The 22538-nt window shown below is 43.9% G+C and overlaps 1 protein-coding gene across 1 annotated transcript in view; it reads left to right on the top strand.

Moving 5' to 3' along the window:
* Positions 1 to 1990: 1990 nt before the first annotated feature.
* Positions 1991 to 22538, top strand: part of LOC120910431 (cadherin-23-like) — a 299339-nt gene continuing 278791 nt past the window's right edge. Inside the window, exon 1 of the mRNA XM_040322191.1 lies at positions 1991 to 2193. The gene's annotated coding sequence lies outside the window, so the exon portion shown is untranslated. The remainder of the gene's footprint in view (positions 2194 to 22538) is intronic.

The raw sequence follows: 22538 nt of genomic DNA, 5'->3' as shown, positions 1-22538 counted from the left end.
CACGCTGCAGGGCAGCCAATCAACATTTGTTTTACTCGTGTGACCTAGAAGCCATCACAGCCATGCCTACTAATGGCATGGCTGTGATTGGCCAGTGCAGCATGTGACCCAGCCTCTATATAAGCTAGAGGCACATAGCACAGCACGTCACTCTGCTTTAGATAGGGTAGGGAAAGGCTGGTGCTGCTGCTGCTGCTCTGAGGGAGAGAATTAGATAGGAGTCAGACTGTCCTGCTTCAGAAATCAAATTACTCAGCGATCTACATAGCACAGCAAGTCACTCTGCTTTAGATAGTTACTTTAGGGACAGGTTCCTGCCTGGTTTTGCTTTTAGGGACAACAAAATATAGGAGTCTGTCCTGCTTCAGAAATCAAATTATACCAGCACTGCATATGTTTCTGTGAGATACACCTTTTAGATACTTTAGGGAAAGGTTCCTGCCTGGTTTTGCTTTTAGGGAGAGAAATAGGAGTCAGTCCTGCTTCAGAAATGAAATTACACCAGCACTGCATATGTTACTGTGAGATACACCTTTTAGATACTTTTCTTCTATTGTGCTATTCAAAAAACATCCATTTAGATGAAAAAACATTTTTTTGCAGTGTTCCCTCCATATCTGTACATGTGAGATAAACACTTTAGCTACTGTTCTTCTATTTTGCTATTCAAAAAACACCCAGTGTTTCCTCCAGTGTTTGCAGTGTTTCCTCCATCCCACAGGACTTGTCCGTACCTTGTGCAGAATTGACACGTATATCGGCCTTACCCAGCCATTCTTGTATTTCTGATCTTTCTCACTCTTTTGGGGTGTACCCTAATTTAAAAAATAAATAAATTAAAAACAAAAACCTGTGTTGGCTACCTCGTCCTCCTCCACCTACACCGCCACATCCACCGCCACCTCAACCTCCTACTCCACATGGACCTCGTCCTCCTAGGTCAAGATTTTTATTTTTATGTATTTTATGTTATATTAAGTTATTTCCTTATGCACATTTGTTTGCAGAGTGCTTGGCATGCTCTTACCAACATGCTGCTGCCATTTGCAGCCCAATGGCCCTTTCCATTAGCTTTTTAGGGACATTTTAGTACTCAATGGGGTTCGGGTCCCGAATCTGGACTTTTTTCCGAAGTTCGGCCGAACCCGTCGAACCCGAACATCCAGGTGTTCGCTCAACTCTAGTCACTATCATAATTGAATTTTTGACCTCTGCCACAAAGCCTCTCTTCCCTTAAGGTAACAGTTTTTCCTGGACATTTTATTATCAATTTACACAAAATACTTATAATCTTTGATAACTACAGTATATATACTCTATGGGGTTGATTTACTAAAGGTGAATAGTCTACACATGATTGGATAATGGAAATAAACAGATCTTCACCATGTTCACTAAGCTCTGGGGAAAATAAGTAAAACTACACTTGGAAAGTGCACAGATTATTTGTCTTTAGTGAATCAACCCCAAGTTCTTCTGATGAGGTAAAACTCCAGGCAACCAACAAAATACAATACTGAAATTATATATATATATATATATATATATATATATATATATATATATATATATATATATATATATATATATATATATATATATAAACACACACACACACAAAAACACACACACACACACACAGTATACTGGTTACCTGTCTGGGGATTGTGTTGTTTAACTTCTACTCTTGTATCTCACAAGGAGGTATTAACGACGTGTACACAGTATGTGGAAATGCGTGTCATGCATAGGGCAGCCATTTCACTTAGATGCATGTTAGTGGTTATATTAAAGATGAATGGCAAAACATTTGCTTTTCATTTTGCTGTGATCTGGAATGCCTGAGGTTCCAAATCACCTCTATTAAAAGCCCACCTAAAATGTCCCATAGCACAATAAAGCTGCCACAGTAGGGTACCTAGTACAACAAACACTCATGTAAAATGCAGGTGCAATTGTAAATTAAACCACACTTATCTTCAAATGTAGAAGTATGAATTCACTGTTACCTATGATCTGAAGATTAATTGTCCCCAACATTCTCTTTCAGGTTCATCAATAACACAGCTGCTTGCCCGTGACCCTGATGGAAATGCTCTGGTGTTTGGAATTGTAGGTGATGAAGCCCAAAAGTTTTTTGCTGTACAAAGTGAGACTGGTGTAGTCTGGCTGAGACAACCATTGGATCGAGAGGTACTGCTTTTCTACATTACACCTTGAAAATATAGATTAGAGGATGCAAAAATTAATTGAATTACATTTTTGTGGAACTATATAAAAGGATGTACCCAGTTTGATATGACTGCTATAATGTGGTTAGGTTTAAACATTTTCTATTCACATAAACAGAGAGCATACTTTATCTTTACACTACCTTTAACCACCTAAGACCCGGACCTTTATGCAGGTAAAGGACCTGGCCAGTTTTTGCGATTCGGCACTGCATCGCTTTAACTGACAATTGCGCGGTCGTGCAATGTGGCTCCCGAACAAAATTGGCGTCCTTTTTTTCCCACAAATAGAACTTTCTTTTGGTGGTATTTGATCACCGCTGCAGTTTTTATTTTTTGCGCTATAAACAAAAATAGAGCGACAATTTTGAAAAAAATCTATATTTTTTACTTTTTGCTATAATACCCCCAAAAAAGATATAAAAAAAATATTTTTTCTCAGTTCAGGCCGATACGTATTCTTCTACATATTTTTGGTAAAAAAAATCGCAATAAGTGTTTAACGATTGGTTTGCGCAAAATTTATAGCGTTTACAAAATAGGGGATAGTTTTATGGCTTTTACATTAATATTTTTTTTTTACTACTAATGGCGGCGATCAGTGTTTTTTTTCGTGACTGCGACATTATGGCGGACACATCGGACAATTTTGACACATTTTTGGGACCGTTGTCGTTTTCACAGGAAAAAATGCTATAAAAATGCATTGTTTACTGTGAAAATTACAATTGCAGTTTAGGAGTTAACCACTAGGGGGCGCTGTAGGGGTTATGTGTGACCTCATTTGTGTTTCTAACTGTAGGGGGGCGGGGCTGGACGTGTGACGTCACTGATCGCCTTTCCCTATATCAGGGAACAGACGATCAGTGACATTGTCACTGTGAAGAACGGGGAAGGTGTGTTTACACACACCTCTCCCCGTTCTTCAGCTCCTGTGACCGATCGCGGGACACCGTCGGTGATCAGGTCCGCGGGTCCAACGGCCACGGTGCTTCGGACCGGGTCGCGCACGCGCACCCACAACCCACGGCTGTGCACTTAAAGAGGACGTACAGGTACGTGCTTGTGCCCAGCCATGTCATTCTGCCTACGTATATGTGCAGGAGGCGGTGGTTAAAGTGATAGTAAAGGTTTGTTTTTTTTTTTTTGTTTAAAATAACAAACATGTTATACTTACCTCCTCTGTGCATGGGTTTTGCACAGAGTGGCCCCGATCCTCCTCATCTGGGGTCCCTCAGCGGCGCTCCTGACTCCTCCCCGCATCAAGTGCCCCCACAGAGAGCCACATTCCATTGGGGCACTCATGCGGGTGTGCTCCCGAGTCCTGCTGCTACGTCCATTGACACAGACAGCAGGACAAAGCTCCATCACCCCCCCCCCCCAGCTTCGGTGTCACTGGATTTGATTGACAGCAGTGGGAGCCAATGGCTCTTGCTGCTATCAATCTATCCAATGAGAACCTAAGACAGCAGCTGGAGTGGCTGTGCTTGTCCCCATCGCTGGAACGATTGGGTTCAGGTAAGTAAAAGGGGGGCTCGGGGGGGGTGGGGCGTGGGCAGCGCAGGAGGTTTTAAGGTGAAAAATCCTGAGACTTTACAACCCCTTTAAATTGTATTCCCATTTGACTCCTTCGCACTCAGCTGTTGCATTTTGCAAATCCTTGTGGTCATTGGTAACTTGGCCTCCTGTGACTTTCTGCCAAACCTGCACTTGGGCAGGCCAGAAAGATTCCTATTGGGAAATTAGGATGCATGTATCTAAATATGCTAATCCATTCTAGCAATGCATTTACTGAATAAAATAAATCTAATTAATCACAGATATGCCCATCTGAGGGAACCTGTGTGCTGCAAGCATAGTTTTTTTTTGACCGACAGATTTCCTTAACCACTTGCTTACTGGGCACATATACCCCCCTCCTGCCCAGGTGAAATTTCAGCTTCCGGCACTGCATCGCTTTAACTGACAATTGCGCGGTCGTGCGACGTGGCTCCCAAACAAAATTGATGTCCTTTTTTTCCCACAAGTAGAGCTTTCTTTTGGTGGTATTTGATCACCTCTGCAGTTTTTATTTTTTGCGCTATAAACAAAAAAAGAGCGACAATTTTGAAAAAAAAAATCAATATTTTTTACTTGCTGCTATAATAAATAGCCCAATTAAAAAGAAAAAAAAAAATCGCATAAGCGAATGGTTTGCCCAAAAGTTATAGGGCCAGATTCACAGCCGAGATACGACGGAGTATCTCAGATACTCCGTCGTATCTCTCAGAGTATCTATGCGACTGATTCATAGAATCAGTTACGCATAGATAGCCCTAAGATCCGACAGGTGTAATTGTTTTACACTGTCGGATCTTAAGATGCAATACCGCGTATGCAAATTAGGAGTTACAGCGATCCACGACGGTTTTTCGCGTTCGCTACGTCGCTGCTAGTCTAGTTTCCCGTCGCAAAGTTAGTCGTCGTTTTGGGTGCCTTAACTTTACACAGCACACGTATGTGCTGTATAAAGTATGGCCGTCGTTCCCGCGTCAAAATTTAAAAATTCACGTTGTTTGCGTAAGACGGAATTGCGCAACGTACGTCGCCGTTCGAAAAAATGACGTCAGTTCGCGCAAAGCACGGCAGGAATTTCGAAATGGAGCATGCGCAGTAGGTCCGGCGCGGGAACGCGCCTAGTTTAAATGGCACACGCCCCTTTAAATTACGCGGGCTTACGCCGGAGGCTGCCAGCGTAGGTTTTCATTGCAAGTGCTTTGTGAATCAGGCATTTGCGATGAAAACTTGCGGCGGTGTAACGTATCTACGATACGTTACGCCGCAGTTCTACGTGAATCTGGCCCATAGTGCCTACAAAATAGGGGACAGAATTATTATTTTTTATCATTTTTTTAATAGTAATGGCGGTGATCTGCGATTTTTATTGGGACTGCGACATTATGGCGGACACATCGGACACTTTTGACACATTTTTGGCATCATTCACATTTATACTGCAATCAGTGCTATAAATATGCACTAATTACTGTATAAATGTGACTGGCATTGAATGGGTTAACACTAGGGGGTGAGGAAGGGGTTAAATGTGTACCCTGCATAGTGTTTCTAACTGTGGGGGGAAGGGGACTGACTGGGGGAGGTGACCGATCTGTGTCCCTATGTACAAGGGACACATCGGTCTCCTCTCTCCCTGACAGGACGTGGATCTGTGTGTTTACACACACATATCCACGTCCTTGTCTCTGTAACCACCGATCGCAGGTGCCTGGCGGACATCGCGGCCTGGGGCCTGCCTGGAGGCCGAAGGCCGTATATAGACGGCCTCCCGTTAATTTAGATCCACACTGCGGCCGTATGAAGTCGTACAGCCTTTAGGAAGTGGTTAAAAGAGACCATGTCCCCATACTAGTACTATTAGCAGTAAGCTTCCCATAAGAGTATATGTCAAATCACATTGTTTTGTGTATTTAAGCGCTATGTATTTATTGATGATGATGATATGATATTAAACAGACATAAGACTGTTGGGCGCTGCCATCTTGGACGTGACATCAGCAGCCGCAGGCAGACTCTGAGCTGTCACTCAGTGATTGTTTGTAGTATTCTCCTGCTATCATTTATTTATGTTTGAAGCACACTGAAAAGCTTTTTATTTATCTGATAACAGGAAAGATGCTGATAGCAGAAATTTGCACACGGCAGAGCACTAAATAATGCCAGCAGTGACACCGCCACCAATCTGCATATATTACAACCTACTTCTGCTTCACTTACAGTTGTTATGCACTAAGAACTCTACATCAACTATTGGTACACAGATAATAAAATATGATTTTGTCCTCAATTCTAAGGCAAGAATTTGACACTTCCAGGAAGTAATCAGATTCCTAGAAACAATACAAAGGTCACACAATGGGAAAATGCAAAAAAATTAAGGCAAAATGCACCAGTCCACTCTGTTTTTCTAGTCAGGACCCAGGAACCAGGTATTATACTGAATATTTTACCCAAGACTAAACGGCACTACCTTAGATGCAAACTGGAACTCTTTATTGTAAACTCACACAGAATTTATACACCACACAAAAAGAGCTTGATCATGTTATGCAAACAAAACTAGGAAACAGCCAACATAAACATGAGTCTAATTAACATGAACTAATTAAACAACTAGTCACCTAAATAAATCTAGATGCCCAGTCCGTTCAGCACCCAGCCCACCACCATGAATATGCAAAGTACATTACACATTATCATAAGCATAAAAACATAACATCCCACAATGGTTCAAAAACAAGATACAGTGGTCACAATATTAATCACCTCTCCAAAGAGACATACAGAAACAATAGATGACTAAAATAACAATGGGGGTGCACACCTAGGAGGCACATAATGGGACAAATGCACATAACAAACAGTGATCCCACCCCACCCTAGACTGTCCGGTAAAAGTCTAGAACAGTCTGAGACAAACTCATACAATGTTCTAGTAGTCTAAAAATCTGGAATTAATTTATATTCATAGACTTGTTGAGAGAAGTTGTTGATAAATATTTCTGTCCCAAGTGAAGGAGCTTCTCCAACCCAGTCGGTGGGAGGGGCCCCCATATTCCCTCTGACCATTAACTTGTACAAGAGTAATATTATACCTTTTCATCCACTCTAGAAAGGAAGCTTTATTGTCCTCCTTCAAAAAATTAGTCCAAGCCTAACTCTCAGCGTTTATCACATTGTTGTCCATTGTTGGAAAATGATCTGCTCTCTCCATGGGACTTAATCAGTGAGTAGGAAGCTTGCCCCTAGTCCTCTCCAAAAGCCCCTGTCCCAGTTGGGTCTGTCACATTAACCCAAAACGCAAATAGCTATTATATTGCAGCTTGCCTATTCTTAAATGTGATGGCTGCATTTGTTTTCTTTTTTTTATGCTTTATTTTCTTTATATTCACCTGGTAATCTGACCAGTAAGTCTGTTGTTTTTCAACACAACAAGCTGTCCGGCAAACGTATCAGTTAAGCATGTTTGGACAAAACATTTACCACTGCCAAATTATACCTTTACATGTAACAAAACTTTATAAAGTGTTAGAAAAGGTAGGAGGAACCAAATAAAAAGTAATGCACAGAGAAAGGTAAGGAGGGGAAGATGGGGACAAAGAATTAGAGGTGCGCACCAGAACCTTCCAACGGACCAAACGTTTGCGCAAACTTTTAGAACCCCATTGAAGTCTATGGGACTCGAACGTTTGAATTCAAAAGTGCTAATTTTAAAGGCTAATATGCAAGTTATTGTCGTAAAACGGGTTTGAGAACCTGGGTCTTGCCCCAGGGAACATGTATCAATGGAAAAAAAAAGTTTAAAAAAACGGTTGTTTTTTCTGGAGCAGTGATTTTAATGATGCTTAAAGCGGGGGTTCACCCTTAGAGGGCACTTTTTCCCCTTAGATTCCAGCTCGTTTTCTCTAAGGGAATCGGCTATTTGTTTTAAAATATGTGCAGTACTTACCCGTTTACGAGATGCATCCTCTCCGTCGCTTCCGGGTATGGGCTGCGGGAATGGGCGTTCCTTCTTGATTGACAGGCTTCCGACGGTCGCATCCATCGCGTCACGATTTTCCAAAAGAAGCCGAACGTCGGTGCGCAGGCGCAGTATAGAGCCGCACCGACGTTCGGCTTCTTTCGGCTACGAGTGACGCGATGGATGCGACCGTCGGAAGCCTCTCAGAAGACTGTCAATCAAGAAGGAACGCCCGCTCCCGAAGACCCATACCCGGAAGCGACGGAAGAAGATGCATCTCGAAAACGGGTAAGTACTGCTCATATTTTAATACAAATAGCCGATTCCCCTAGACCGAACAAGCAGGAATCTAAGGGGAGAAAAAAAAAAAATAATAAATGGGTGAACTCCCGCTTTAATCTCTTGACCACTGGGCACTTAAACCCCCTTCCTCACCAGACCAATTTTCAGCTTTCGGTGCTCTCACAATTTGAATGACAATTACTCAGTCATACAACATTGTACCCATTTGAAATTTTTGTCCTTTTTTTCACACAAATAGAGCTTTCTTTTGGTGGTATTTGATCACCTCTGGGTTTTTTATTTTTTGCGCTATAAAAGAAAAACGACTGAAAATTCTGTAAAAAAAAAAAAAAAATCTAGTTTGTCATATTAGCAGGTTATTTCTCACACAGAGCATATGCATACCACAAATTACACCCCAAAACACATTCTGCTATTCCTCCCGAGTATGGTGATACCACATGTGTGCGACTTTTACACAGCGTAGCCACATACAGAGGCCAAACATGCAGGGAGCACCATCAGGCGTTCTAAAGCACCCAGGCCAATTTTGACATTTATCTCCTACATGGAAAAATCATCATTTATTTGCTAGAAAATTACATAGAACCCCAAAACATTATATATGTTTTTTTTAGCAAAGACCCTAGAAAATACAATGGCGGCCGTTACAACTTTTTATCTCGCATGTTTTTTTCGCAGAAATTTTTTGAACGCGTGTTTTTAAAAAAAAATGTTTTGTACTTAAAAAAAAAAAAAACAGTAAAGTTAGCCCAATTTTTTTCATAAAGTGAAAGATGAAGTTATACCGAGTAAATATATACCCAACATGTCACACTTCAAAATTGCGCACACTCATGGAATGGCGCCAAACTTCGCAACTTAAAAATCCCCATAGGCGACACTTTAATTGCTTTTATTGGTTACATATTTTTAGTTACAGAGGAGGTCTAGGGCCAAAATGATTGCTCTCGCTCTACCGTACGCAGAGATACCTCACATGTGTAGCTTAAAAACCGTTTTCATATGTGGGCGGGACTTACATATGCGTTCGCTTCTGCATGTGAGCACACAGGGACAGGGGCGCTTTAAAAAATGGGTATTGCAGAGTATTTGGGTATTGCAAAGTATTTGGGTATTGCAGTGTATGGGGGGTATTGCAGAGTATGGGGGGTATTGCAGAGTATCGCGCAGGGTATTGCAGAGTATTGGGGTATTGCAGAGTATTGGGGTATTGCAGAGTATCGCGCAGGGTATTGGGGTATTGCAGAGTATCGCAGAGTATTGGGGTATTGCAGAGTATCGCGCAGGGGATTGCAGAGTATTGGGGTATTGCAGAGTATCGTGCGGGGTATTGGGGTATTGCAGAGTATTGGGGTATTGCAGAGTATCGCGCAGGGTATTGCAAAATATTGGGGTATTGCAGAGTATTGCGCAGGGTATTGCAGAGTCTTGGGGTATTGCAGAGTATCGAGCAGGGTATTGCAGAATATTGGGGTATTGCAGAGTATTGCGCAGGGTATTGCAGAGTATTGCAGAGTATTGCGCAGGGATAGCTGAGCTGGGATGGATGGATGGCTGGATCTGTGACTGCAGTTGTCACAGATCCAGCCGTCAGTGCTGCTGCAGACACCCGCTCCCCGCCCCCTCCTCTCACACTGTACCGAACGGTACCGAGAGGAACCGGCGTCATGACATGACGCCGGTTTGTTTACAAGTGATCGCTCCGTCATTTGACGGAGCGATCACGTGGTAAACGGCCGCTATCAGCGGCAATTTACCGCGATCTGTGATGCGCCGGGTCTTCTAGACCCGTCGCTCACAAATGATTCCGGGAGCGCGCCCCAGGGGGAGCACGAGTGAAGGATTCTGGGAGGACGTCCCAGGGACGTCCTCCCAGAATAGCTCCACCGCGCTGTAGCAGTAAAATGTCTATGGCGCGGTGGGCAAGTGGTTAAAGTGAAACAAAAAATTGAAAAATTCCTTTAAATATCATCCCTGCTGGGTGTCTATAGTATGCCTGTGAAGTGGCACGTGTTTAGAACTGTCCCTGCACAAAATGACATTACTATAGGAAAAAAGTAATTTAAAACTGCTTGCGGCTTTAATGTAATATCTGGTCCCTGCAATATGGATGAAAATCATTGAGAAAAATAGCATGGGTTTCCCCCCCTCACTCCCCCTAGGTCATTACCAGCCTCTTTGGCCCTATATACTTTGAACAGCAGTATACAGGCGGTGCAAACAAGACAGGGACTGTAGGTTTGTTGTTAAGTAGAATCTGTTTGTAATTTTGAACTGGTATTGTAGTGTAGCTCCTGCCAAAAAATCTATTTTTAAGCTTTTTGGAAAACGGAGAAGGGTTATCACCCCTGTAACATTTGTTTTGCTGTCTGTGTGCATCTGTTCAGAAGATTGCACCTCACTTTCTGTCCCAATGACAAATGATTTTTTGAAAATGTGGGTTTTTTGGTGAAACAAGGATTGGTGTTAAACCATCAGTGGACAGGAGACACCTCTTACAGAAGAGAATTTCCCTTCCTAGGGGTAGATTTCCTCTCACTTTCTGTTGTCTCCTTCCGTTTGCAAGTAGGACTTGGTGGGCGCAGAAATGGGCGCAGTGAAAATACTTGCAGAATGATCCCCTGCCTGTGGTATTAATATGAGAAGATCCCTGCCTTTTTAGAGCTGCACGATTAATCGCGATTAATTCTCGGGATCGGGATGACCCGCGATCTTTATTTGTAGCCGCCGGTTCCACATAACCAGCGTGGAACGCAAATGGCGGATATCGGAACTGACGTCAGCAACCGGAACTGACGTCAGTTCAATACGTGAAGCGCCGCGCCGCTGGGCATGGGCGGTGCAGAGACACAGACAGTGTCTCACGCTTGTCTTGGGAAACGAGGAGCACAGCAGTGAGTGTGCATTGAGGTAGGGTAGTACTGTAGTGACGTTGTACAAAACAGCCATGCTATTATCAGCTATCACTGCTGTGGTTTTTGATGCCCCTCGGCCTCCTGACTGTGTTTTAAAAGGTTCAACTTCACATCTATGCGATGCATCAGAGTATGTGCCTTGCTGCAGAACAGCTTATTAATTTGAGAATGAACTGCCTGCCACCCCTCAATAGCACCAAAGCGCATGGGCCTTTTTTTAATTTAATTTGTTAATGCCGCTGCACCAAAATGCATGGTGCTTTTGTTAGCATGCTTTTTTATTTTTGTTATTTTTTTATTTTTTATTTACACACATTATATATATATATATATATATATATATATATATATATATATATATATATATATATATATATATATATATATATATATATATATATATATATATATATATATATATATATATATATATATATAGGCCCAGATTCTCATACATTCGCGCTGCTCCTGGGCAGCGTAATGTATGAGCTCTACGTTACACCGCCGCAGGTCTACAGGTTTAAATCCTGATTCTCAGAACACTTACCTGTAAACTTGCGGCGGTGTATCGTTAGATTGCTCGGCGCAAGCCCGCCCAATTCAAATGGGGCGGGCACCATTTAAATTAGGCGCGCTCCCGCGCCGAGCGTACTGCGCATGCTCCGTCGGGTAAATTACCCGACGTGCATTGCGCTAAATGACGTCGCCCCAACGTCATTTGCCTAGATGTATACGTAAATGGCGTCCAGCGCCATTCACGGACGTCTTACGCAAACGACGTAATTTTGATTCAATTCGACGCGGGAACGACGGCCATAGTTAACATTGGTTGCCCCTGCTAATAGCAGGGGCAACCTTACGTGTCGGGTACGCTACGCAAACGACGTTAATTCGCTGCGTCGACCTCGCGTATGTTCGGGAATCGCCGTACTTACCTCATTTGCATAGACGACGGGGAAAAGCGACGATGCGACACCTAGCGGCGGGAAAAAAAATTACTTTTAAGATCTGACAGCGTAACAGCCTTACGCTTGTCAGATCTAATGGGTACCTATGCGCAACTGATTCTAAGAATCAGTCGCATAGATACCCGGGGCCAGATGAGGAGTTACGACGGCGCTAATGGTGTTGCGCCGTCGTAACGCCTTCGAGAATCTGGGCCATAATGTGTATCTTCATTCTAAGCAAAAGAATCGTGATTCTCATTTTTCGCAGAATCGTGCAGCTCTACTGCCTTTGGGAATTAATAAGAAACACCAGCAAATCTATTGACGTAGCTTTAGATGCACACTGTACAGAGGACACAGGCAGTACACCACATGAAAATACTGCAGCTAGCACAATCATCTGCCTGCCTGTCAGTATTTTAGGAAGAGTGGATCTATCTAAACTCAATACAGTGTATAAATATATATACACAACACCTGGAATGCATATACTGTATATCCTCTACACACTGTAACTCTAACTGACTAGCCTGCCTGCCTGCTCTATCTAACTCCAAAAAATGACACTCTCTCTCTCTCTCTCTGTAAACCACCAACACACTACACAAGGCCGACTTTCAGGCAGCATTATATAGTGTGGGGCGTGTACTAAACCCCCTGAGCCATAATTCGCCAAAGCCACCCTGGCTCTCCGTTTTTTGCGCGCTGTGATTGGCCAAGATTGCGGGTCATAGTGCATGAATGGCCAATCATCAGCCAGCAATGCACTGCAATGCCGCAGTGAATTATGGTTTGTGACATGCCACTCGAATTTGGCGCGAATGGCCCAAAACTTTCGTAATTTGACGAACGATCGAACATACGATGTTCGAGTCGAACGTAAAGCTCATCCCTATTGGTGCAGCGAGAGAGGAAGTGGGTAAGAAAGGTGGCACGTTTCACAAGGGGAACTAGTCCACCAGCTGCCTGTCCACAACCATAGACGCCCACCCCGGGAGGCTCCACGGCCCTCCCGAGTGGCCAAGCAGTGGACTGGAAATATAACAGCTTTATTATTGCAAAGAGAGATGTCCTGTATAAGGCCAATTCATTTTTATTTATTAATTTAAAACCTTTATTTCAAGAGAAAAAAAGTTAATGTAACTGCTTGTGTAACTGCAGTGTAAGCTGGAGTTTGGCTCCAATTTGTTAGTGTATCCAAATCTGCTAGCACATCTAACACTCCCCTCCCACAAGATTAAAAATGCTGCTGTCCGAAGGTGGCTCTGTTGTTCATTCATCCAGAGTGGGGGGCACTCTAATACAGGACTAGTCCCCTGTATAAAAAAGCCTAACAAAAAGAATGTACGCAGCTACTACATCTAAGGCATGGCAAGCTGCAATATATTACATTTTTGGAATTGGTCTTAATACTGCTTGAGTCTAAGATTTTTTAAACCAAAATGTATTTTTCCAGTTGCAATCTGGATAACATAAAATAGCAAGAGAATTAGACAGTAAGGGTTGGTGGAGCTGGGAGCGCAGTATATTTATTATAGGTACTTGCATAGCGCTGTCAATTTATGCATCGCTTTACACATACACTATGGCCCAGATTCTCAAAGGCGTTACGACGGCGCAACACCATTTGCGCCGTCGTAACTCCTCATCTGGCCCCGGGTATCTATGCGACTGATTCTTAGAATCAGTTACGCATAGATACCCATTAGATCTGACAGGCGTAAGGCTGTTGCGCTGTCAGATCTTAAAAGCAATTTTTTTTCCCGCCGCTAGGTGTCGCATCGTCGTTTTCCCCGTCGTCTATGCAAATGAGGTAATTACGCGAGATTCCCGAACATACGCGCGGTCGACGCTGAGAATTTACGTCGTTTCCGTAGCGTACTAGACGCGTAAGGTTGCCCCTGCTATTAGGAGGGGCAACCAATGTTAAGTATGGCCGTCGTTCCCGCGTCAAATTTAAAAGACGTCCGTGAATGGCGCTGGACGCCATTTACGTAAACGTCTAAGCAAATGACGTCGGGGCGACGTGATTTAGCGCAATGCACGTCGGGTAATTTACCCGACGGAGCATGCGCAGTACGCTCGGCGCGGGAGCGCGCCTAATTTAAATGGTGCCCGCCCCATTTGAATTGGGCGGGCTTGCGCCGAGCGATTTAACGATACACCGCCGCAAGTTTACAGGTAAGTGTTCTGAGAATCAGGCTGTAAACCTGTATACCTGCGGCGGTGTAATGTAAATCACATACATTACGCTGCCCAGGAGCAACGTAAATGTATGAGAATCTGGGCCTATATTACCAAAAGTATTGGGATGCATGCCTTCACAGGCACATGAACTTTAGTGGCATCCCAGTCTTAGTCCATAGGTTTCAATATTGAGTTGGCCCTCCCTTTCCAGCTTTAACCGCATAAGCGCATTTGTGAGGTCAGGCACTGATGTTGGATGAGAAGGCCTGGCTTGCAGTCTACGCTCTAATTCATCCCAAAGGTGTTCTATTGGGTTGAGGTCAGGACTCTGTGCAGGCCAGTCAAGTTCCTCCACCCCAAACTTGCTCATCCATGTCTTTATGGACCTTGCTTTCTGCACTGGTCCAAATCATTTGGTGGAGGGGGGCTTATAGTGTGGGGTTGTTTTTCAGGGGTTGGGCTTGGCTCCTTAGTTCCAGTAAGGAAACTCTTAAGGCATAAGCATACCAAGACATTTTGGACAGTTTTTATGCTCCCAACTTTGTGGGAACAATTTGGGATTGGCCCCTTCCTGTTCCAACATGACTGCGCACCAGTGCACAAAGCAAGGTCCATAAAGACATGGACGAGGGAGTTTGGGGTGGAAGAACTTGACTGACCTACACAGTCCTGACCTCAACCCGATAGAATACTTTTGGTATGAATTAGAGCGGAGACTTTGAGCCAGGCTTTCTCATCCATTTCAGTGCCTGAGTTCACAAATGCGCTTCTGGAAGAATGGTCAAACATTCCCATAGACACTCCTAAACCTTGTGGACAGCCCTCCCAGAAGAGTTGAAGCTGTTATAGCTGCAAAGGGTGGGGCAATTCAATATTGAACCCTATGGACTAAGACTGGGATGCCATTAAAGTTCATGTGTGTGTAAAGGAAGACGCCCCAATACTTTTCATAATATAATGTACTTTTATCAGTCGCTGTCCTCAAAGAGCTTACAATCTAAGGTCATTGACTCACATTCATACATACACATACTAGGGGGAATTTAGGGCCAGATCCTCAAAAGGGATACGCTGTCGTATCTACTAATACGCCGTCGTATCCCTGTTTCTATCTTTGGAACTGATCCACAGAATCAGTTTCCAAGAGATAGACAGAAGATCCGACATGTGTAAGGGACTTACACTGTCGGATCTTAGGATGCAGTACCGCATCCGCCGCTGGGGGCATTTTGCGTCGAAATGCCGCCTCGGGTATGCAAATTAGCACTTACAGAGATCCACAAAGCTTTTCAGCTTTGTTTTTTCTCCGTAAGTTTTAGTTTGCAATCGTAAAATTAGGGCTGCTTTTACAAAGTGTAAACTGTTTACACCTTGTAAAAGCAGACCCTTCTGTCCAGCGACGCGTTTTTTTTTTTTTTTTTCGCCGTATCTTTTTTTTTTTTCCCGGCATATCTTTTTTTTTTCCCCGGCGTATCTTTTTTTTTTCCCGACGCAACAAATGACGTCACGAGCATGCGCAGTACGGCCGGCGCGGGAGCGCGCCTAATTTAAATGGGAATCGCCCCCATTTGAAGAGGAACGCCTTGCGCCGGCGGAATTTAAGTTACACAGCCGAATATTTCTAGGTAAGTGCTTTGTGGATCGGGCACTTAGGTAGAAATTTTAAGGCAGTGTAACTTAAATGGGAATTTTTACGTTACGCCGGCTCTTTGTGGATCTGGCCCTTAGATAGGAGCCAATTAACCTACCAGCATGTCTTTGGAGTGTAGGAAAAAACCCACACAGGCACAGGTAGAACATGCAAACTCCAGGCAGATAGTGCCATGGTTGAGATTTAAACACACGACCCTAGTTCTGCTAGGGGCAGCACTAACCAGCCATTGTCCGATTGCCATAAAGATCTATGAGATATTAGTTCTGCATGGACTTACTTTTTAAATAAATCTGATACATATAAGATTTAAGACCAGATGATCAATCCACCTGATTTTTGGGGATCAGAATACATTTTTATTATAATGTAGCTAATTCTTTTACAAGTTTTGTAAAATGGATTCTTGCTCAATTTTATAACAGAAAAAGCAAAGGGGAATGCATACGCAAAAATGCTGTTTAGGCAGGTAGTGTGGGATGAAGTGGTTTATGATGTTTTTATACAGAAAAGCCTAGCAGACAGTGTCTGGTATTGTTTGAGATAACTGCAGGCAGAGCCTGGGGGCCTGAGATGGATTTCTAGCAATCTCTCTGCAGGTCGCTGCTGCTGTATGATAGCGACACCTGAGATGAGGCTTCTCTAAATCACCCAGCAACTTCCTTCAGGGCAGGAAATTAGCTGATGACAATGATGAGCATTTACATTTTAGGAGCGGATAAACAACCTTTGTTTGGTCTGTGATAACTGTACATGAATACAGGCTCCATTAGTGGCGCCATTATGTACAGCCAACATCGGACCTGCTCCTCTGAAAGCCATTCTATCATCACTATTGGTAATCCCTTAATGTATTTATATCTTTATTATGTGTAGGTGCTGGGAGGTTGACTTACCCACTATCATGTTATACCATTCAAGGACTGTAGTGGCCAGACTCTGCAAACCCTGTACAGAAGACACAATGGCAGTGGAAATTCCATCAATGATACTTTTACTACTTAAGCTTCTTAAGCTCTATTAACCTCCCTGGCGGTATGATTCTGTCTGGAATTACGTACCAAAAGCGGTACAATTATTTTGCAAGGAAATTTGGCGTTTTATACTGTAGGCCTGTCTTTTTTAGGAATAACTCACTTAAATCTGACCAAACAAGAGTCTTGTAGGCATCCCGGGTATGATTTTTTTTTTTAAAACAAAATTATAAATTATAATATAATAAATAATTATAAATAATTATAACAAATAATAATATAATTATAATAAAAATTATTCAATAATGTAATCAACTCAAAATCACTGAAATTTGCTCAGTTGCAGAATTGTCGCTGTCATTACTTTTATTTTTTTATGACGTATTTCCCCACAAATCGCTATCGCACAATTCTGCAAGTGATTATAATTTATTATCGCTGTTTTCTAGCTGATCTAAAACCATTTTTGACATAAAGGGACACTTTTGGACAATCTACAGTTTGCAGGGAGAAAGAACAGTTTTTATTATATAAAAGTACATGTAGGGCACTGGGGAGACCACTAGGGACAAGGGGGGTGTGTATTTTTTACATACAGTACTGTAATCTATAAGATTACAGTATACTGTATGTATAGTGTTTGTTTACTTTTTTGAATTTGGCGCCGTTCTCCGCCCCCGTGCGTCGTAACGTTGCAGGGAACGGAGATCGGCGGCACACGGGGACACTGTGAATCGAGCATTGCTGGATCCAGGGACAAGGTAAGTAACTTGCCTGTGTATTCAGCGAGCAGGTAAGCCGCGCCGCTGCACACTCTGCACGTCCACCCCGAGCGTGACTCGGGGATACCGATCCTAACATTGGAAACCCACACAGAGTCACGCTCGGGTTTACCACTAAGGGGGTTAAGCAGCCCACAAATGATTGGATTTTGTTTTATTCCACCAGGAGTGGAAGGAAAGAAAATTGATTCTCCCATCAACGCAGTCAGGGAATGCTCTCTCGTGTTCTGCCTGCAGGGGGCGTGGGGAGCCTTCCTGGTCAGCAGAACACAATGATTACTACTTTTGGCTGTAGAGGCCGGCAGTAATCGCATGTAAATAATCCAACAGGCTGTTTGTATCCAGGTGAATTGATGGATTGACTTGGGTACAATCAGCCTGCCCGAACATGGGTTGAATCTGGACCAGTCCCTCATGAACCGGCCAAATTTCAATCCAAGTATGGCCAGCTTTAAGCCACTGTGTGATTTATGATTCATTTCATACAGCTGAAGTCTCCAGCATTGGTTGAAGACATTTTCTAGCATATTCTAGCATACCCTCTTTTCAAAGCTCAAACACGCAACGGGCAGCAATCAGGTGAGGTCTCCAATATTAGTATGCTCTGTCAAGCCAAAACAAACACCTTCTCCAAAGCTTGATCAATCACATAAAGGGACACTCCTCATAGTGCATAGATCTCAATCCAGATTAACCACTTCATGCAAACTGCCGTATCGGTACATCGGTAGGAGGAAGTAGATGTATCGTGGTATAGTCTGCAGATGCAGGCTATACCCCGGTACTGTTTTTCAGAGCGGCGGTCGGCTATATGATGATAATGACTGATCTGCTTGGCCGTTATCCCAGGCAGGGATGGACTGGCCATCGGGACTACCGGGAGTTTCCCGGGGGGTCAATGGCTCAGTGGGCTGGTCAGAAGTCCGCTGCAATCTACCCATCAATCGCCAACAGCTGGCGGCTGACGGGTAGATAGAGATTTAGCTAGCAATGCATGCAGAGTAGCGCAGGAAGCGTGTGTAATAAGTTCTCTCTCATGTCACTCTGCGGCTGCTCCCCGCCCCCCGGCGGCCCCTCCTCTATTCTCGTCCATCCCCATTTGCTTGTGACATCATCTGGGATGGATGAGAAGAGAGCAGGGGCCGCCGGGGGGCGGGGAGCAGCGTGACATGTTAAATAACCTATTACACACGCTTCCTGCGCTACTCTGCATGCTGGCTGGTAAACGATGTGCCCTGATGTGCTCTGTGCCATGATGTACCCCGTGTCCTGATGTGCCCTGCGCCATGATGTGCTATGTTCCCTGTGCTACATGCCCTGATGTGCTCCATGCCCCGTGCCCTGATGTGCTATGTGCCTAATGCCCTGATGTGCCCCGTGTCCTGATGTGCCATGTGCCCTGTCCCCCTTGCTCTGATGTGCCCTGTGCTCTGTGCCCTCATGTGCTATGTGCCCCATTCCCTGATGTGCCATGTGCCCTGTGCTCCGTGCCCTGTGCTCCATGCCCTGATGTGCTATGTGTCCTGATGTTTTCCCCCGTGTCCTGATGTGCTATGTGCCCCGATGTGATCTGATGTGCCCCGATGTGATCTGATGTGCCCCGTGCCCCTTGCCCCGATGTGCTATGACTCAATGTGGTGTGCCCTGATGTGCTGTGATGGGCCCTAATGTACTATGCCCTGTACCCTGATGTGATGTGCCCTGATGTGCCCTATACGTGTTGTGCCCTGATGTGCCCCGTGCCCTGCTGGGCTCTGTACCCTGATGTGCTGTACCCAGTAGCCTGATGTGCTGAGCTCTGTACTATGCCCTGATGTGCACTGTACCCTGATGTGTTATGCCCTGGGCTGGTCTGGATGAAGTCCCAGTCCAGCCCTGACCCCAGGCATCGGGAGGGGACGCTACTCCCTCCCGCGGCTCCTGGCGCTTTTCCTGGGCCTCCTGTCCCACACAGAGACCCGAGCCACTATGTAGCGCATCCGCCAGGCTAGGCTGTCATCTGAACGAAGCCGGATTTGGCTTTGATTGGGTCTCCGTAGTAAAATTCCGGGAAACAACGTCATGTCCGGTTTACTCGGCTGCCAATGACGCTGATTTAAAAAAAAAATACTGTGTTCAGAATAATAGATTTTGGTGATCTGAATACTTTGAAGTGCAAAGGAGGGATTTTGGGTCTTTTAGACCCCCGATCCCTCCATAAAGAGTACCTGTCACCACCTATTACTGTCACAAGGGATGTTTACATTCCTCATGACAGCAATACAAGTGATCATGTACATATATATATTTTTAAGAGGACATCATTGTTAAAAAAATATTTTTTTTAAAGCGCCCCCATCCCCTCGTGCTCGTACATCAAAGAAAACGTATATGTAAGTCGCATCGGCAAATGTAAATGGTGTTAAAATCACACATGAGAGGTATCGCCGTGATTGCCAGAATGTGAGCAATAATTATAGCACTAGACCTTCTCTGTAACCCTAATCTGATAACCATTAACTTTTTTTTAAAGTGTTGACTATGGAGTTTTTTAAAGAGACACTAAGACCCCTTTCACGCTGAGGCGCTTTGCAGGAGCTATAACGCTAAAAATAGGGCCTGCAAAGCGCCCTGAAAGAGCAGCTCCTCACAATCCAGTGTGAAAGCCCAAGGGCTTTCACACTGGAGCGGTGCACTGGCAGGACACTAAAACATGTTCGCCCTTGATAATGAGCAGACAGAGCTACCGGACACCGCACTCGAGACCCCGGCGTACCTCAGCGGTATACAAAGGGAGAAACATCTCAGATAGCTTAAAAAAACAGGCGCTGATGAGAAGCAGTGGGCCCGGGGACAAGATGGCGCCGACACATGCACCAGAGGACTACAGCGAGGACTCGCAATCAGCTGACATGTCAGTGTTTGCAGCTGACATTTAGCCCTGGTTCACACTGGGTACGATTTGGAACGATTTGAGATGCGATTTGACATGTCAAATCACATCTCAAATCGGCGGCAATTGTCGGCAATGGCACTGTCCTAATCAGTGCGACGCCGCATTTGCGATTTCAAAAAGTAGTTCCTGTACTACTTTTACATTAAATTGCGGCAAAATCGCGGCAAAATTGCAGCTGCGAAATCGCGGTAAAATCGTGCATTTTACCGTGATTTTGAATTCGCAGCAGTGTGAACCTAGGCTAAATCGACTTTTTCGGCGGCTATCACTGATTTAAAGTCTAACCTGCTTGTCTTGAATGACAAGATGGCCACCACTAAAAAATGTCCTGCTAGCAGCATCTTTGGAGCGGTGAAGGAGTGGTGTGTATACCGCTCCTTCACCGCTCCCGACCATTGTAATTAGTTAGCACCGCGCCTATACAGCCTGCAAAGCGGCGGTTTAGGTGATTTTAACCCTTTTTTGGTTGCTAGCGGGGGTTAAAACTTCCCTGCTAAAGGCTGAAAAGCGCCGCAAAATTTACGGTAAATTTACTGCTAAAAATAGCGGCGCTTTACTGCCGACGCACCCACCGCACCAGTGTGAAAGGGGACTGAAGGTACATTTAAAAAAACAAACATGTCATACTTCCCTCCTCTGTGCAAGGGTTTTTCACAGAGTGGCCCCGAACCTCCTCTTCTGGCATTAAATGCCCCCCCCCTGGGAAGCGCTTCCCTAGGGACACCATTCACACAGACAGCAGGACTCAGCCTCACCCCTGGCTCCCGTATCATTATATTTGATTGACAGCAGTGGGAGCCAATGGCCGTGCTGCCATCAATCTATCCAATCAGGACCCGAGAGAGCGGGTGTGCTTGTTCCCAGCCCCGGAGAGACAGTGTTCAGTTAAGTAAAACGGGGGCTGCTACACATGGAGGTTTTTAACCTTAATGCATAGAATGCATTTAGGTGAAAAACATTAAGGGTTTACAACCCCTTTAAGTACCGTTGTTCGAGTGTGTGCAATTTTCAACCGTTACATGTTTGTTATCTGTTTACTCTGCGTAACATCCCCAAAAATGGGGCTAACTTTACTGTTTTCTTATTTTAAAATGCGTTTGAAAGACCGCTGCACAAATACCAAATAAAATATTGCAACAACTGCCATTTTATTGTCCAGATACTTGCTAAAAAAATATATATATAATGTTTGGGGGTTCTAAGTAATTTTGTAGCAAAAAATATTGATTTATCTAAACAACAAGTGTCAAAAATGGGATTGGTCTGTAAGTGGTTAATAAATTATATAAAACATCACTCACATGGTAGAAGTAAAAACACACCTGTGCATTCCCAACCACCAAATGCTGTTGAGTCCTTGAGGCTGGTTTACTAAAAGAGTTGAACATCTTCACACAGTATATTGTGTGAATATTCACTTTAATTATCCAGTTATGCACAGATGAAATAGGTAAACAGGTATTTTCTTTTCACATGATTGAAGCGAATCTTCAAACATTTTTTGTGTGAACATTCTGAAATCCTTTAATAAATCAGCCTTGGGATCTAGTGAGCAGGAAGGGGCAGGCAAAGAAGCTACAACACTGTGGCAGTCTCAGATGTCTGGCTATGCAGCGTGGTGTACAAATCACAAGTTTGGATTAACAGATTACAAACTTTTTGACAGGTAGGACTCTATTTCATTTGAGCTGTTGTCTAAATTAATGCTAAATTTTTAATGAAGTAATTGCGCCCAATTTATGTACACATCTATCTTCCATTTCATTTTTGTGATGAACACTGTATAATATTTGAAAATGCCATTACTTTATTTAATGGCTGCATTTGTTAGGGTAAACATTTCATTTTTCTTAAGGCTCCATTCACACTATGGCATTCCAGATCGCGGATTCTGCCTGCGATTCCGAATTGCTGCAAATGGTGGGACGCCCTTGCGATCCAGCTAACTTTCTATGGCACTGGAATTGTAGAGCGATTTTGCATCGATTGTCGCCCAATGTTTAGTTTCTCTAAAAGGCTGCAATAACATGTCAGGCTTTTTTTTTGTTCTGCTGGCCTCATTGTTCATATATATGAATTCATCTATCCAGGG

Source organism: Rana temporaria, chromosome 8 (genome assembly GCF_905171775.1).
Source record: "Rana temporaria chromosome 8, aRanTem1.1, whole genome shotgun sequence".
In the NCBI taxonomy this organism is placed as follows: domain Eukaryota; kingdom Metazoa; phylum Chordata; class Amphibia; order Anura; family Ranidae; genus Rana; species Rana temporaria.
The sequence above is the reverse complement of the archived record's forward strand: the minus strand, read 5'-3'. Positions and strand labels throughout refer to the sequence as shown.